Genomic DNA, 17,440 nt, shown 5'->3' on the forward strand with positions numbered 1-17,440 from the left:
ACTGAATGGCGGAGCAGGCCCGAGGGGCCGTATGGCCTACTCCTACTCCTACTTCTTATGTTCTTATGTTCTTATGTATGCCAGGTGTGTGTGTAGTGTGCTAGGTATGTTTGGGTAGTATGCCAAGTGTGTGTGGGTAGTATGCCAGGTGTGTGTGGGTAGTGTGCTAGGTTTGTTTGGGTAGTATGCCAGGTGTGTGTGGGTAGTGTGCTAGCTATGTTTGGGTAGTATGCCTGGTGTGTGTGGATAGTATGCCAGGTGTGTGTGGGTAGTGAGCCAGGTGTGTGTGGGTTGTATGCCAGGTGTGTGTGGGTAGTATGGCAGATGTGTGTGGGTAGCATTCCAGGTGTGTGTGGGTAGTATGCCAGGTGTGTGTGGGTAGTATGCCAGGTGTGTGGGTTGTATGCCAGGTGTGTGTGGGTAGTGCACCAGGTGTGTGTGGGTAGCATACCAGGTGTCTGTGGGTAGTATGACAGGTGACTGTGGGTAGTATGACAGGTGTGTGTGGGTAGTGTGCCAGGTGTCTCAAATTACTCATATACTGTATCCCAAAATTTTCTGAAAGAAATCTATATCATTTGTATTTTAATGAATCACCACTGTCTGATTCCACGGTCTCCCGAGGGAGTCTGTTCTACAGATTGTCCACTCACTCACGGAAATACTGTTTCCGCAGGTTATTTTTGAATTTACCCCCCTTCAAGCGCAGGCCGTGTCCTCTGGTTCTTTGTTCTGAAGAAGGTGAAACAGCTGACCATGGTCTACATTATCTAATCCCTTTTGAATCCTAAAAACAGCAATCACATCACCCATCAACCTTCTCTTTTCTTTAACTGGACAATATGTCCAATTTACTTAATCGTTCCTCAAAATCCAATCCCTCCCCTCAATCATTCTGGTTGCTCTCTTCTGTATCCTTTCAATAGCTGCAATATCCTTTCTGTACTGTGGTGAGCAGGAATGTACCAGAACTAGGAGGTATTCTGCAGCGAGTGTCTCACCTCCTGACTCCCCAAAGCCTTTCTACCATCTACAAGGCACAAGTCAGGAGTGTGATGGAATACTCTCCACTTGCCTGGATGAGTGCAGCTCCAACAACACTCAAGAAGCTCGACACCATCCAGGACAAAGCAGCCCGTTTGATTGGCCCCCCATCCACCACCTTAAATATTCACTCCCTGCACCACAAACTCTGTGGTTTGATTGGCCCCCCATCCACCACCTTAAACATTCACCCCCTCCACCACAAACTCTGTGGTTTGATTGGCCCCCCATCCACCACCTTAAACATTCACCCCCTCCACCACAAACTCTGTGGTTTGATTGGCCCCCCATCCACCACCTTAAACATTCACTCCCTCCACCACAAACTCTGTGGTTTGATTGGCCCCCCATCCACCACCTTAAATATTCACCCCCTCCACCACAAACTCTGTGGTTTGATTGGCCCCCCATCCACCACATTAAACATTCACTCCCTCCACCACAAACTCTGTGGTTTGATTGGCCCCCCATCCACCACCTTAAACATTCACTCTCTGCACCACAAACTCTGTGGTTTGATTGGCCCCCCATCCACCACCTTAAACATTCACTCCCTCCACCACAAACTCTGTGGTTTGATTGGCCCCCCACCCACCACATTAAACATTCACTCTCTGCACCACAAACTCTGTGGTTTGATTGGCCCCCCATCCACCACCTTAAACATTCACTCCCTCCACCACAAACTCTGTGGTTTGATTGGCCCCCCATCCACCACATTAAACATTCACTCTCTGCACCACAAACTCTGTGGTTTGATTGGCCCCCCATCCACCACCTTAAACCTTCACTCCCTCCACCACAAACTCTGTGGTTTGATGGAACTTGCCAAAGGGAAAATTAAAATACTCGTTGCTCACCTTACACATCTAAAGAGTGTGAAGTGCAAATAAACAAAGCAACAACAACAACTTGTATTTATATAGCACCTTTAAGGTAGTAAAACGACCCAAGGCACTTCACAGGAGCGTTATCAAACAGAATTTGACACTGAATCACAAAACGAAATATTAGGATAGATGACCAAAAGCTTGGTCAATGAGGTAGGTTTTAAGGAGTATCTTAAAGGAGGAGAGGTAGAGAGGCGGAGCGATTTAGGGAGGGAATTCCAGAGCTTAGGATCGAGGCAGCTGAAGGCATAGCCACCAAAGGTTAAGCGATTAAAATCAGGGATACGCAAGAGGCCAGAATTGGAGGAGAGCAGAGATCTTGGAGGGTTGTGCGGCCGGAGAAGGTTATAGAGGTAGGGAGGGGCGAGGCCATTGAGGGATTTGAAAACAAGAATGAGAATTTTTAAACTGAGGCATAGAGTCATAGAGTCAGAGTTATACAGCACAGAAAGAGGCCCTTCGGCCCATCACGCCCGCGCCGGCCATCAAGCCCTGTCTAATCTAATCCCATTTTCCAGCATTTGGTCCGTAGCCTTGTATGCTATGGCATTTCAAGTGCTCATCCAAATGCTTCTTGAATGTTGTGAGGGTTCCTGCCTCTACCACCCTTTCAGGCAGTGAGTTCCAGATTCCAACCACCCTCTGGGTGAAAAAGTTTTTCCTCAAATCTCCTCTAAACCTCTTGCCCCTTAGCTTCAATCTATGCCCCCTTGTTATTGACCCCTCTACTAAGGGGAAAAGTTCCTTTCTATCTACCCTATCTATGCCCCTCATAATTTTGTACACCTCAATCAGGTCCCCCCTCAGCCTTCTCTGCGCCAAGGAAAACAACCCCAGCCTGTCCAGTCTTTCTTCATAGCTGAAGCGCTCCAGCCCAGGTAACATCCTGGTAAATCTTCCCTGCACCCTCTCCAAAGCAATCACATCCTTCCTATAGTGTGGCGACCAGAACTGTACACAGTACTCCAGCTGTGGCCTTACCAGCGTTTTGTACAGCTCCATCATAACCTCCCTGCTCTTATATTCTATGCCTCGGCTAATGAAGGCAAGTATCCCATATGCCTTTTTAACCACCTTATCCACCTGTTCTGCTGCCTTCAGGGATCTATGTACATTCACACCAAGGTCCCGCTGATCCTCTGTCTTTCCTAGAGTCTTACCATTCATTGTGTATTCCCTTGCCTTGTTAGTCCATCCAAAATGCATCACCTCACACTTTTCAGGGTTAAATTCCATTTGCCACTTTTCCACCCATCTGACCAACCCATCTATATCGTCCTGTAGCCTGAGGCTTTCCTCCTCGCTATTTACCACCCCACCAATTTTTGTGTCATCTGCGAACTTACTGATCATACCTTTAACATTCACATCCAAATCATTAATGTAGACCACAAACAGCAAGGGACCCAGCATTGATCCCTGCGGTACCCCACTGGACACAGGCTTCCAGTCACAAAAACAACCTTCGACCATCACCCTCTGCCTTCTGCCACTAAGCCAGTTTTGGATCCAATGTGCCAAGGCACCCTGGATCCCATGGGCTCTTACCTTCCTGACCAGTCTCCTATGCGGGACTTTATCAAAAGCCTTACTGAAATCCATGTAAACCACATCCACTGCACTACCCTCATCCACACACCTAGTCACCCCCTCAAAAAATTCAATCAAATTGGTCAGACATGATCTTCCCTTGACAAAGCCATGCTGACTATCCCTGATTAATCCTTGCCTCTCCAAGTGGAGACTAATTCTGTCCCTCAGAAATGTTTCCAATAATTTCCCTACCACTGATGTTAGGCTCACTGGCCTGTAATTCCCTGGTTTATCCCTACTACCCTTCTTGAATAATGGTACTACTTTAGCTGTTCTCCAGTCCTCTGGCACATCCCCTGTGGCCAGAGAGGTTCTGAAAATTTGTGTCAGAGCCCCTGCAATCTCCTCCTTTGCCTCACATAGTAGCCTGGGATACATCTCGTCCGGGCCTGGGGATTTATCCACTTTTAAGCCTGCTAAAACCGCCAGTACCTCCTCCCTCTCGATGATAATTTGTTCAAGTATATCACAGTCCCCCTGCCCGATTTCTATGTCCACATCGTCCTTCTCCATAGTGAACACAGATGCAAAAAATTCATTTAAAACCCCACCTACATCCTCTGGCTCTACACACAGCTTGCCACTTTGGTCCCTAATGGGCCCTACTCTTTCCCTAGTTATCCTCTTGCCCTTAATATACTTATAAGACACCTTAGGATTTTCCTTTATTTTGCTCGCCAGTGTTATTTCATGGCCCCTCCTCGCTCTCCTAATTTCTTTTTTAAGTATCCCCCTGCACTTTTTATACTCCTCTAGGGCTTCCTCTGTCTTTAGTCCTTTGTATCTGCCAAAAGCCCCCCTTATTTTCCTAATCCATTCTCGTATATCCCTTGACAGCCAAGGTTCCCTGGGCTTGTTGGTCCCACCCTTGACCTTTACAGGAACATGTTGCCATTGTACTCTCTCAATTTCCTTTCTGAAAGACTCCCATTGCTCCGATGTGGATTTTCCTTCAAGTAGCTGATCCCAGTCCACATTGGCCAGATCCTGCCTTATCATATTAAAATCGGCCTTCCCCCAATTTAGAACCTTTATTTCCGGTCCATCCTTGTCCTTTTCCATGACTACCTTAAATCTCACCGAATTATGGTCACTGTCACCAAAGTGCTCACCTACTAACACTTCTACCACTTCGGAAGCCAACGTAGGTCAGCGAGCACAGTGGGTGATGGGTAAACGGGACTTGGTGCAAGTTAGGACACGGGCAGCCGAGTTTTGGATGACCTCAAGTTTACGGAGGGTGAAAGGTGGGAGGCCACCCAGGATAGCATTGGAATAGCCAAGTCTAGAAGTAACAAAGGCATGGATGAGTGTTTCAACAGCAGATGATCTGAGGCAGGGGCGGATGGTCTCAATCTTAGTGTCAAAGAGGTCCATGAGCTCCTCGCCCTTGTTTTTTTTTATTCATTCCTGGGATGTGGGCATTGCTGGCAAGGCCAGCATGTATTGCCCTTCCATAATTGCCCCTGAGAAGGAGGTAGTGAGCCATTTTCTTGAACCGCTGCAGTCCGTGTGGTGAGGTTATTCCCACAATACTGTTATTTTGACCCAGCGATAATGAAGGAACAGCGATATATTTCCAAGTCAGGATGGTGTGTGACCTGGAGGGGATCTTAGAGGTGGTGGTCTTCCCATGCGCCTGCTGCCCTTGTCCTTCTAGGTGGAAGAGGTCACGGGTTTGGGAGGTGCTGTTGAAGAAGCCTTGGCGAGTTGCTGCAGTGCATCTTGTAGATGGTACACACTGCAGCCATGGTGCACCAGTGATGGAGGGAATGAATGTTTAAGGTGTTGGATGGGGTGCCTATCAAGCAGGCTGCTTTGTCCTGGATGGTGTTGAAATTTTTGAGTGTTGTTGGAGCTGCACTCATCCAGGCAAGTGGAGAGTATTCCATCACACTCCTGACTTGTGCCTTGTAGATGGTGGAAAGGGTTTGGGGAGTCAGGAGGTGAGACATTCGCCGCAGAATACCCAGCCTCTGACTTGCTCTTGTAGCCACAGTATTTATGTGGCTGGTCCAGTTAAGTTTCTCGTCAATGGTGACCCCCAGGAAGTTGATGGTGGGGATTTGCCGATGGTAACGCCGTTGAATGTCAAGGGGCGGTGGTTAGACTCTCGCTTGTTGGAGATGGTCATTGCCTGGAACTTGGGTGGCGTGAATGTTACTTGCCACTTATCAGCCCAAGCCTGAATGTTGTCTGGGTCTTGCTGCGTGCGGGCATGGACTGCTTCATTATCTGAGAAGTTGCGAATGGAACTGAACACTGTGCAATCATCAGCGAACATCCCCATTTCTGAACCTATGATGGAGGGAAGGTCATTGATGAAGCAACTGAAGATGGTTGGGCCTAGGACATTGCCCTGAGGAACTCCTGCAGCGATGTCCTGGGGCTGTAATGATTGATCTCCAACAACCATAACCATCTTCCTTTGTACTAGGTATGACTCCAGCCAGTGGAGAGTTTTCCCCCTGATTCCTATTGACTTCAGTTTTACTAGGGCTCCTTGATGCCACACTCAGTCAAACGCCACCTTGATGTCAAGGGCAGTCACTCTCACCTCACCTCTGGAATTCAGCTCTTTTTCCAAGTTTGGACCAAGGCTGTAATGAAGCCTGGAGCTGAGTGATCTTGGCGGAACCCAAACCGAGCATCGGTGAGCAGGTTATTGGTGAGTGCTGCTTGATAGCACTGTCGACGACACCTTCCATCACTTGTTGTTGGAGGTGAGGGTGGAGGAGGCAGGGGAGAGGGGTTTAAGAAGACAGTTTGTAGTGAAGAGAAGCCAGAGATTATCTTTGCATTCTAGAATGATCCTGGAATAGCTGATGAAGTAACAGAGAGGGTTGATAAGGGCAATGCAGTTGACGTGATGTATATGGATTTCCAAAAGGCGTTTGATAGTGTACCACATAATAGGCTTGCCAGCAAAGTTGAAGCCCATGGAATAAAAGGGACAGTGGCAGCAAGGATACGAAATTGGCTAAGTGACAGGAAACAGAGAATAGTGGTGAACGGTTGTTTTTGGACTTGAGGAAGGTATACAGTGGTGTTCCCCAGGGGCCGGTTCTAGGACCACTGCTTTTCTTGATATATATTAATGACTTGGACTTGGGTGTACAGGGAACAATTTCAAAATGTGCAGATGACACAAAACTTGGAAGTGAGGAGGATAGTGATAGACTTCAAGAAGACATAGAAAGGCTAGTGAAATGGGCAGACATGTGTCAGATGAAATTTAACACAGAAAAGTGTGAAGTGTTACATTTTGGTAGGAAGAACAAGGCGAGGCAATATAAACTAAAGGGTACAATCCTAAAGGGGGTGCATGAACAGATAGTCCTGGGGGTATGTGTGCACAAATCGTTGAAGGTGGCAGGGCAGTTAAAAAAAGCATACGGGATCCTGGGCTTCATAAATAGAGGCATAGAGTACAAAAGCGTGGAAATTATGATGAACCTTTATAAAACACTGGTTCGGTCTCAACTGGAGTATTGTGTCCAATTCCGGGTGCCGCACTTTAGGAAGGATGTGAAGGCCTTAGCGAGGGTGCAAAAAAGATTTATGAGAATGATTCCAGGAATGAGGGACTTCAGTTACGTGGATAGACTGGAGAAGCTGGGGTTGTTCTCCTTGGAGCAGAGAAGATTGAGAGAAGATTTGATAGGGGTGTTCAAAATCATGAGGGGTCTAGACAGAGTAGATAAGAGAGAAACTGTCTCCATTGGTGGAAGGGTCAAGAACCAGAGGACACAGATTTAAGGTGATTGGCAAAAGAACCAAAGGCGACGTGAGGAAAATCTTTTTTACGCAGCGAGTGGTTAGGATCTGGAATGCACTGTCTGAAAGGGTGGTGGAGGCAGATTAAATTGTGGCTTTCAAAAGGGAGTTGGATAAGTACCTGAAGGAAAGAAATTTGCAGGGCTACGGGGAAAGGGCAGGGGAGTGGGACTAGCTGAAGTGCTCTTGCAGAAAGCTGGCACAGGCTTGATGGGCTGAATGGCCTCTTCTGTGCTATAACCATTCTATGATTCTAGTGAGCAGTTTTGGCAGAGGAGAGCAGGACCCAGTAGTGCTTTATGTGGTCTAGCCAGATCTGGGGATGAATGGCTAAACCAGTTGTCCGCCATAAACATTCAAGTCTGCGTCCCTTGGACTTAAGGGAGTGGAGATGTGGGCCGTACCACGGGGAATGATCAGGGTGAGAGAGAGTAAAGGTTTTAATGGGGCAAGGGCATCAAAGCTGGTGGTGAGGGTGTGATTGAGCAGATTAGTAACTGCAGAAATGTTATTGGGAATGGAGGGCCAAACACTGGACAGTTGCGAATTTGAAAGTGCAGTTGTAAGTAACTATTAGGATGCTGGGTTGAATTTATGCCTATGTTGGTGGTTCTGTGATAGAATTCTCGCCTGTATTTGCTTCCTGGACCATGCAGAGCTGTTTACCTTTAGGTGTCAGCTGTGGCTCAGTGGGTAGCGTTTTCATCTCTGGGTCAGAAGGTTGTGGGTTCAAGTCCCACTCCAGAGACCTGAGCACATAATCTAGGCTGATGCTCCCAGTGTCAGTACTGAAGGAGCACTGCACTGTCAGAACTGCCGTCTTTTGGATAAGACTTTAAACTGAGGCCCCATCTGCCCTCTCAGGTGGATGCAAAAGATCGCACAGTGCTATTTTGAAGAAGAGCAGGGGAGTTCACACCTGTGTCCTGGCCAATATTTATCCCTCAACCAACATCACTAAAAAAACAGATTATCTGGTCATTTATCTCATTGGTGTTGTGGGATCTTGCTGTGTACAAATTGACTGCTGCAATTTCGTACATTACAACAGTGACTACACTTCAAAAGTACTTAACTGGCAGTAAAGCATGCCATTTCCCCATAGCCCTGCAAATTTCTTTCCTTCAGGTACTTATTTTGGTTCTGTCTTCACAAAGGAAGACACAAATAACCTCCCAGAGATGTCGGGGAACATAGGGTCTGATGAAAGGGAGGAACTGAAAGAAATCAGTATTTGTAGGGAAATGGTGTTAGGGAAATTGATGGGATTGAAGGCCGATAAATCCTCAGGGCCTGATAATCTACATCCTAGGGTACTTAAGGAAGTGGCCCTAGAAATAGTAGATGCATTGCTGATCATCTTCCAACATTCGATAGAATCTGGAACAGTACCCATGGATTGGAGGGTAGCTAATGTTACCCCACTGTTCAAAAAAGGTGGTAGAGAGAAAACGGGGAATTACAGACCGGTAAGCCTGACATCAGTAGTGGGGAAAATGCTAGAGTCCATTATAAAAGATGTAATAGCAGAGCACTTGGAAAATAGTGACAGGATCGGACAAAGCCAACATGGATTCACAAAAGGTAAATCGTGCTTGACTAATCGACTGGAATTTTTTGAGGATGTAACTGGTAAAATTGATAAGGGAGAACCAGTGGATGTGGTGTATCTGGACTTTCAGAAGGCCTTCGATAAGGTCCTGCATAAGAGATTAGCATGTAAAGTAAAGGCACATGGGATTGGGGGCAAGGTATTGACTTGGATAGAGAACTGGTTGGCAGACAGAAAGCAAAGACTAGGAATAAACGGGTCCTTTTCCGAGTGGCAGGCAGTGACTAGTGGGGTACCGCAGGGATCGGTCCTTGGACCCCAGCTATTCACAATATATATTAATGATCTAGACAAGGGAACTAGATGTAATATCTCCAAATTTGCAGACGACACAAAGCTGGGTGGGCGTGTGTGCTGTGAGGAGGATGTCGAGAAACTCCAGGATGATTTGGACATGTTGGGTGATTGGGCAGAAACATGGCAGATGCAATATAACGTGGATAAATGTGAGGTTGTCCACTTTGGTGGCAAAAACAGGAAGGCAGATTATTATCTAAATGGCAATAGATTGGGAGAAGGGGAAGTGCAACGAGACCTGGGTGTCCTTGTGCACCAGTCGCTGAAGGTAAGCATGCAGGTGCAGCAGGCGGTTAAGAAGGCAAATGGTATGTTGGCCTTCGTAGCAAGAGGGTTTGAGTATAGGAACAAGGATGTCTTGCTGCAGTTGTACAGGGCCTTGGTGAGACCACATCTTGAGTATTGTGTGCAGTTTTGGTCGCCTTATCTGAGGAAGGATGTTCTTGCCATGGAAGGAGTTCAGCGAAGATTCACCAGGCTGATACCTGGGATGGCAGGGATGACGTATGAGGAGAGATTGGGTCGATTGGGCTTGTACTCACTGGAGTTTAGAAGAATGAGAGGTGATCTCATTGAAACTTATAAAATTCTGACAGGACTGGACAGACTAGATGCAGGAAGGATGTTCCCGATGGTCGGGGAGTCCAGAACCAGGGGACACAGTCTAAGGATAAAGGGTAGGCCATTTAGGACAGAGATGAGGAGGAATTTCTTCACCCAGAGAGTGGTGAACCTGTGGAACTCTCTACCACAGAAGGCGGTGGAGGCTAGTTCATTAAATATATTCAACAAGAAGGAGTTGGATATATTTCTTAAGGCTAAAGGGATCAAGGGGTATGGGGAGAAAGCAGGGACCGGGTACTGAATTTGGATGATCAGCCATGATCGCATTGAATGGCAGAGCAGGCTCGAGGGGCTGAATGGCCTACTCCTGCTCCTATCTTCTATGTTTCTATGTTTGTACGTTCTGAGGTCGTGAAAGGCTTCATCGTCGCTGGGTCAAAATCCTGGAACTCCCTCCCTAACAGCACTGTGGGAGCACCTTCACCACACGGACTCCAGCGGTTCAAGAAGGCGGCTCACCACCACCTCTCAAGGGCAACTAGGGATGGGCAATAAATACCGGCCTTTCTGACTTCGCCCATATCCCAAGAATAAATTATTTAAAAAAAAATATATATGCATATTCTTATTTTACTATTGCCAAAGTTACTTTCAAACTCCCAGAGGCAATGCTGAAGCTGTGCAATGTCCTTATCAGGTCAGAACAGCTAGAGGTGTTTAGAAGAACATATGGAAGTGTATACAATACTGAATGGGATAGAGAGAGTAAACCCAGAACAGGGGGAGTATGGGGTAGATATTGTAAAAGGCAAGTTTAGAAGAAAGAAGAAAGGTCTTAGTGCCGTTCACCTCCTGACATCCCAAAGCGCTTTACAACAAATCAAGTACTTTTTGAAGTGTAGTCACTGTTGGAAATGCCCTGAACATCAACATTTAATAGTTTCTCACCATTTAAAAAATATTGGCCTAGAAATTCGGTGGGCTACGCCACCAGTTAGCGCCCAAAGAGGGCACTTAGTGGGTTTAGCGCCACTGGCCACGCCTCCCGTGAAATTTAGCGGGGCACTAATGGCGGCATTAGCCTGTAACGCTGCGCCGCCACCGATGACATCATCGGTGTGCGCAGCGCCCCGCTACCGCCCCGATCGCGATATTTGGTTGTGCCCCCCGCTGTAACGGCGGTCGCAATTTGCGACCGGTTCAGGGGGGCCTACCTGCGGCGGTAGTGGCGCTAATTAAAGGGGAGGTGTGGGGCGGCCATTTTTTTTGCTGGCCACCTGCCAGCACCTCCTCGCGCCGCCGGCCTCCTGAGCCCCCCCCCCAGGCAGTGCCGGCTGTGTCCCAAGAGCCCGGCACTTCTCCTCGGTGCCGGGCTCTTTTGCCGGCACTCGTGATCTCTGATCGCGCTGGTGCAGGCCCCTCCCCTTTAAGAAGGGGAGGAAGGCCTGCAGTACTGCAGCACGCCGTGCCACAGCGTGTGGCGCTGCAGCACGTTGTGCTGCGATATTCAGTTGCAGCGCCCCAAGAGGGATGCGGGGCGCCTTGAGCAGCGCCCCGCTTCCGTTTGGGGCGCTGAAACTGAATATCGGGCTGGCGCAAGTGGCTCCGTCCGGAGCGGTAATTCTGGCGCCCAGGAGAGCTTGGCGCCCCATTTCTAGGCCATTCTGTTTTTCTATTCTTCCTACCAAAGTGAATATCCTCATGTTGCCCCACATTATACTCCATCTGCCACCTTACTGCTCACTCACTTGGTCTATCTATATCCCTTTGCAGACTCTTTACAGCTTACTGTCCCACCTAGCTTTGTATCATCAGCAAACTTGGATACATTACACTCGGTCCCTTCATCTAGGTCATTAATATAGATTTGAGGAAGTAACATATAGGTTGGATAAAGGGGAACCAGTGGACGTAGTGTATTTAGACTTCCAAAAGGCATTTGACAAGGTGCCACACAAAAGATTATTGCTTAAGATAAAATATCACGGGATTGGGGGTAATATTCTGGCATGGATAGAGGATTGGCTATCTAACAGAAGGCAGAGAGTTGGGATAAATGGTTCATTCTCAGACTGGCAATCAGTAACTAGTGGTGTTCCACAGGGGTCAGTGCTGGGTCCCCAACTCTTTACAATCTATATTAATGATTTGGAGGAGGGGACCGAGTGTAACATATCAAAGTTTACAGATGATACTAAGATGGGAGGGAAAGTAGTGAGTGAGGAGGACATTAGAAACCTGCAAGGGGACATAGACAGGCTAAGTAAGTGGGCAGAGATTTGGCAGATGGAATACAATACTGGAAAGTGTGAGGTTATGTACTTTGGCAGGAAAAATCGTAGAGCAAGTTATTATCTTAATGGCAAGAAACTGGAAAGTACTGAAGTACAAAGGGATCTGGGGGTCCTGGTGCACGAAACTGAAAAGGTTAGTATGCAGGTGCAGCAAGTGATTAAGAAGGCCAATGGAATGTTGGCTTTCATTGCTAGGGGGATAGAATATAAAAATAGGGAGGTATTGCTTCAGTTGTACAAGGTATTGGTGAGACCGCACCTGGAATACTGCATACAGTTTTGGTGTCCATACTTAAGAAAAGACATACTTGCTCTCGAGTCAGTACAAAGAAGGTTCACTCGGTTAATCCCGGGGATGAGGGGATGGACATATGAGGAGAGGTTGAGTAGATTGGGACTCTACTCATTGGAGTTCAGAAGAATGAGAGGCAATCTTATTGAAACATATAAGATTGTGAAGGGGTTGGATCGGGTGGATGCGGGGAGGATGTTCCCGATGATGGGTGAAACTAGAACTAGGGGGCATAGTCTTAAAATAAGGGGCTGCTCTTTCAAAACTGAGATGAGGAGGAACTACTTCACTCAGAGGGTGGTAGGTCCATGGAATATGCTGCCCCAAAAAGCTGTAGAAGCTACATCATTACATAAATTTAAAACAGAAATAGACAGTTTCCTAGAAGTAAAGGGAATTAAGGGTTACGGGGAGCGGGCAGGAATTTGGACATGAGTCCAGGTTCGGATCAGACATGGCCCTGTGGGTAGCGGAGCGGGCCCAGGGGCCGTGTAGCCTGATCCTGCTGCTATTTCGTGTGTCTAATTCTGTTAGATTCAGGAGATGGTTCTGTGATAGTAGATTGTCGGTTAGGATCAGAGCAGCCATGATCTTATTGAATGGCGGAGCAGGCTCGAGGGGCCGATTGGTCTACTCCTGCTCCTATTTCTTATGTTCTTATGTTCTTATTGTAAATAGCTGAGGCCCAAGCACTGATCATTGCGGCGCCCCACTAGTTACAGCCTGCCAACCTGAAAAAGATCAGTTTATCCCTGTTAACCAATCCTCAATCCATGCTAATATATTACCCCTAACCCCATGAGCCCTTATCTTGTGTAGCAACCTTTTATGTGGCAGCTTGTCGAATGCCTTTTGGAAATCCAAACATACTACATCCATTGGTTCCCCTTTATCTACCCTGCTAGTTACATCCTCAAAAATATCTAATAAATTTGTCAAACACGATTTCCCTTTCATAAAACCATGTTGACTCTGCCTAATCATATTAAGATTTTCTAAGTGCCCTGATACCGCGTCCTTAATAATGGATTCCAGTATTTTCCCGATAACTGATGTCAGGCTAACTGGCCTGTAGTTCCATGCTTTCTCTCTCCCTCCTTTCTTGAATAGCGGGGTTACATTTGCCACCTTACAATTTGCTGGGATCGTTCTAGAATCTAGAGATCCACTATCTCAGCAGCCACCTCTTAGAACTCTAGGATGTAGGCCATCAAGTCCAGAGGATTTGTCAGCTTTTAGTCCCATTAGTTTCTCAAGTACTTTTTCTCTACTGATAATAATTACTTTAAGTTCCCCACTCTTATTAGCCCCTTGGTTCCCCACTATTTTTGGCATGCTTTTTGTGTCTTTTACTGTGAAGATACAAAATATTTGTTTAAAGTCTCTGCCATTTCCTTATTCCCCATTATAATTTCTCCTGTCTCAGTCTCTAAGGGACCAATGGTTACTTTTGCTAATCTCTTCCTTTTTACATATTTGTAGAAGCTCTTACAATCTGTTTTTATATTTCTTGCTAGTTTACTCTCATATTCTATTTTCTCCCTTTTTATCAATTTTTTGGTCATCCTTTGCGGGTTTCTAAAACTCTCCCAATCTTTAGGCTTACTACTATTCTTCACAACATTATAAGCTTCTTCTTTTAATCTAATACTATCCTTAACTTTAGTTAGCCTCAGATGGATCACTTTTCCCGTGGAGTTTTTATTTCTCAATGGAATGTATATTCGTTGAGAATTTTGGAATATTTCTTTAAATGTTTGCCACAACTTTTTAATCTAATTTCCCAATCTACCTTAGCCAACTGCCCCTCATACCTATGGAATTGACATTATTTAAGTATAAGACTCTATTTGTGTCCACCTGAGAGGAACGATGGGATGTTGGTTGGTTGGACAGGTTGGAGAAACTGGATTTGTTTTCATTAGAGCAAAGGGGGTTGAGGGGTGATTTGATAGAGGTGTACAAGATTATGACGGGTTTGGATAGGCTAGACGGGGAAAGGCTGTTCCAACTAGTTGATGGTACAAGGACTAGGGGACACAGATTTAAGGTTTTGGGCAAGAGATACAGGGGGGAATGTGAGGAAAAAAATGTTTACGCAGCGAGTGGTGATGACCTGGAACTCGCTGCCGACGGAAGTGGTGGAAGCGGAGACACTCAGGCCTAGAAATTCACTAGCCTTAGCGCCGCTTTTGAGGCGCTAGAGGGACTAGCGCCAGAGTTATGGCCAGTTCAAAAATTCCCTGGGGCCCTAAAGCGGCGTTGCACCGGTAGCGCTGCACCGGCACCGATGATGTCATCGGTGTGCGCAGCGTCCCGGTTGCCATGCCGACGGGCCCCAGCGCCGAAATTCAGTTGCGGCCGCCTCGCCCGTGGCAGCCGCAACTAAGACTCTGGCAACAGAGTCCAACATGTGTTTGCGCCGGCACATTAAAGGCCCCGCGGCGGCCGGCCGCTTTCCCGTCGGCCGCCTGCCCGCAGCTCCCTCCCCGGACTTCTCCCCCCCCCCCCCCCGGAACAGATGCAAGCCCGGCACTTGTCCGAGGTGCCGGGCTCATTTTTGAAGAGATTTGCGCGGGCCGCGGCCGGGTGCAGGCAGCTCCTCCTTAACGGAAGGAGGAGGCCTGCACTTCCCGAGCCTGCCGCACCGCAGCGGGCGCCGCAGCGCCGGAATAGCGCCGCAATGCGGCGCGTTGCGCCAGTTTTCAGGCGCTAAAACCCTTCAGTAGCGCCGGCAGCCGTTTGGGCGCGGCGCTACTGAATTTTTGGCGCGCGCAAAGGGACTTAGCGCCGGCGCTAACTTCCAGCGCTAAAGCCCTGGCGCAGCGCAAACTCAATTTCTAGGCCTCAATGTTTTCAAGGGGAGACTGGATAGGCACTTGAGGGAAATAAACTTGCAGGGCTGCGGGGAAAGAGCGGGGAATGGGACTGACTGGATTGTTCTACAAAGAGCCGGCACGGACTCGATGGGCCGAATGGCTTCCTTCTGTGTCGTTATGATTCTATGACTATGACTAAAGTTTTATTTTGTGCTGAAGTCTCTGGAGTGAAAACTTAACCCATTAGTTTCTGACTCAGGGGTGAGAGTGCTCAGTGGAGCTACAGCTGACAAGATGTCAAGGAATATTTATTTTTGAAAGTGATCGATAACTGGAATTCATTGCCAGGTGTGCCAGGCAGTGTAATTGAGGCTAGGGCACTGACACTGAGGCCAGCACAGATTTAAGAACCAGCTAGAAGCTGCAACAGGAAGATGGTAGGGTTGTACAAGAGGTCTGCGATCAAACAGGCTTAAGGCCCTTCTTCATCCAAACCTATCTTGCAAAACTTGCAACAAACTGAATAAAATCAGCGCCAAACTTACAACAGGCTAAACAAATCCACATCAAACAAAAATCACCAACAAACATGTTAACTGAAACTTATCAAATGTTTAACAAATAAAATAAATCAGCATCCAACCTAAAACAAACTGGGGGGAAATCTACAGCAAATCTGCTGCAAACTAAAAATCAGTTTCACATCTGCCAAAAAAACCCCGAAAAACATTATCAAAATCTGGATCTGGAAAAATCAGTTTCAAACCAGCAGCAAACCAGGAAAAAAAACCAGCCACAATCCCGCAAAACAAAAACTCGCTGAGAAAAGAAAGTGAGGGTGAAATGCGAGAGCCACTGCCCTTTATCAGGAGCAGCCTGCCACCAAATCAGGGTGAGGCGAAACAAATCCTCCGCTCAAGAACTCGGGTTCAGGCAAGCTTCTCGGGAGAAGGGAAAGGCGAAATCTTTCAATACAAGCGGACCTCGACCAGCAGCTGGCGACACCCCGGGAGAAGGAAGGAAGGAAGGAGGGGGAAAGAAGGAAGGATAAAGGGGGAAAGAAGGAAGAATAAAGAGGGGAAAGAAGGAATGATAGAGGGGGAAAGAAGGAAGGATAGAGGGACACAAAGTTGGGATCAGCGGAGTTGACCAGGCGACCTTGGGGATGCAGTGAGGATGTGGTGGACAGACTGGTCGCGGCTCTGGCACCGTGTTGGACACAGCGACATGACTAAAGAAACGAGGCAAAAGGAAATCTCCCGGGGTCGCAGCAAGAGGCGGCTGTGAAATATCCCGGGCAGCGGTTGGCAGCAAAGCACTTCTCAAAAGCAGAGGTTTTGAGTTGGACTGACCTTCTCCTCCTCTGGGACTGGCTTCCTGCCTTGTTTTCAAGGACCGTGTGGCTCTGGGGGTTGATGTTTCTCTGTCTTCTCCAGGACTGCTGGTTTTCCGGACGCACTGGCAGATTGAGATCCTGGCCGCCGGGCTCCAGATGTTGCCTCTCTCTCCTCGCTCCCCTTTTATGGTGAGACGGTATTTTCCCCCCTCCCACTCGACGTGGTTCCTATTAAAATGCAACTTTCACAAACAACCCCATTTAAGGAAAGACGATGATCGGAGGCTCGGGCCACATCCACACTCCCCAGCACTCAACAACCCGCCCACAACACAAAGAACAACAGGCAGCTGGAGGTTTGAAGACACCAAGCTCCCCCTCGGCATCTCAGACTAAACAGCTCAGGCCACGCTTCTTGGAGACACACTGCCGCTTCCTGGCCACTCCACAACTGGGAGGAAAGCCTGTCTGCTCTACAGAGTGGGTTGTCACCCAGAACGCTAGGCTTTCAATATAATGACACAGACCAAAGGTTAAAGCCTTGTTGCTTCTGATTTTCATTTAAAAAAAGTCTTGTAAAAGAACATGATGAGATGTTGGCAAGATTATGTGACAGCATTTTCTACAAAGAAAGGCTTGTATTTCTACAGCGCCTATAGAGAGAAAACGGGGAATTATAGATCGGTAAGCCTGACATCAGTAGTGGGGAAAATGCTGTGGTAAACCACTTTAATTGTTCACTATCGTTACACTATAGTTATCACTGTTGTATTGTTATCACTGTTCTCACTGTTGTATCACTATACGAGGTCGCCTCTTGTCGCGCTGTTATACCTGGGCTGACCACCTCCGACTCCGCCCATGGCTCCACCTACCTGCCCAGGTATAAAGGTAGTCGACTGGCTGGTATTCCTCCTTGTTG

At 47.5% G+C, this 17,440-nt stretch overlaps 1 protein-coding gene across 2 annotated transcripts in view; it reads right to left on the bottom strand.

Annotated features, from left to right (window-relative positions):
• The window catches only part of LOC147116105 (bcl-2-related ovarian killer protein-like), a 115,289-nt gene extending 98,311 nt beyond the window's left edge, over nucleotides 1-16,978 (bottom strand). Inside the window, exon 1 of one of the 2 annotated variants that reach the window (XM_085990839.1) lies at nucleotides 16,535-16,971. The gene's annotated coding sequence lies outside the window, so the exon portion shown is untranslated. Of the gene's footprint in view, nucleotides 1-16,534 lie in introns of both variants that reach the window. The other variant, XM_085990840.1, reaches the window with a different exon arrangement.
• Nucleotides 16,979-17,440: the final 462 nt, after the last annotated feature.

This window comes from Somniosus microcephalus, chromosome 6 (genome assembly GCF_052327205.1).
Source record: "Somniosus microcephalus isolate GS21.2 chromosome 6, FLI_Smic_1.0, whole genome shotgun sequence".
Taxonomy (NCBI): domain Eukaryota; kingdom Metazoa; phylum Chordata; class Chondrichthyes; order Squaliformes; family Somniosidae; genus Somniosus; species Somniosus microcephalus.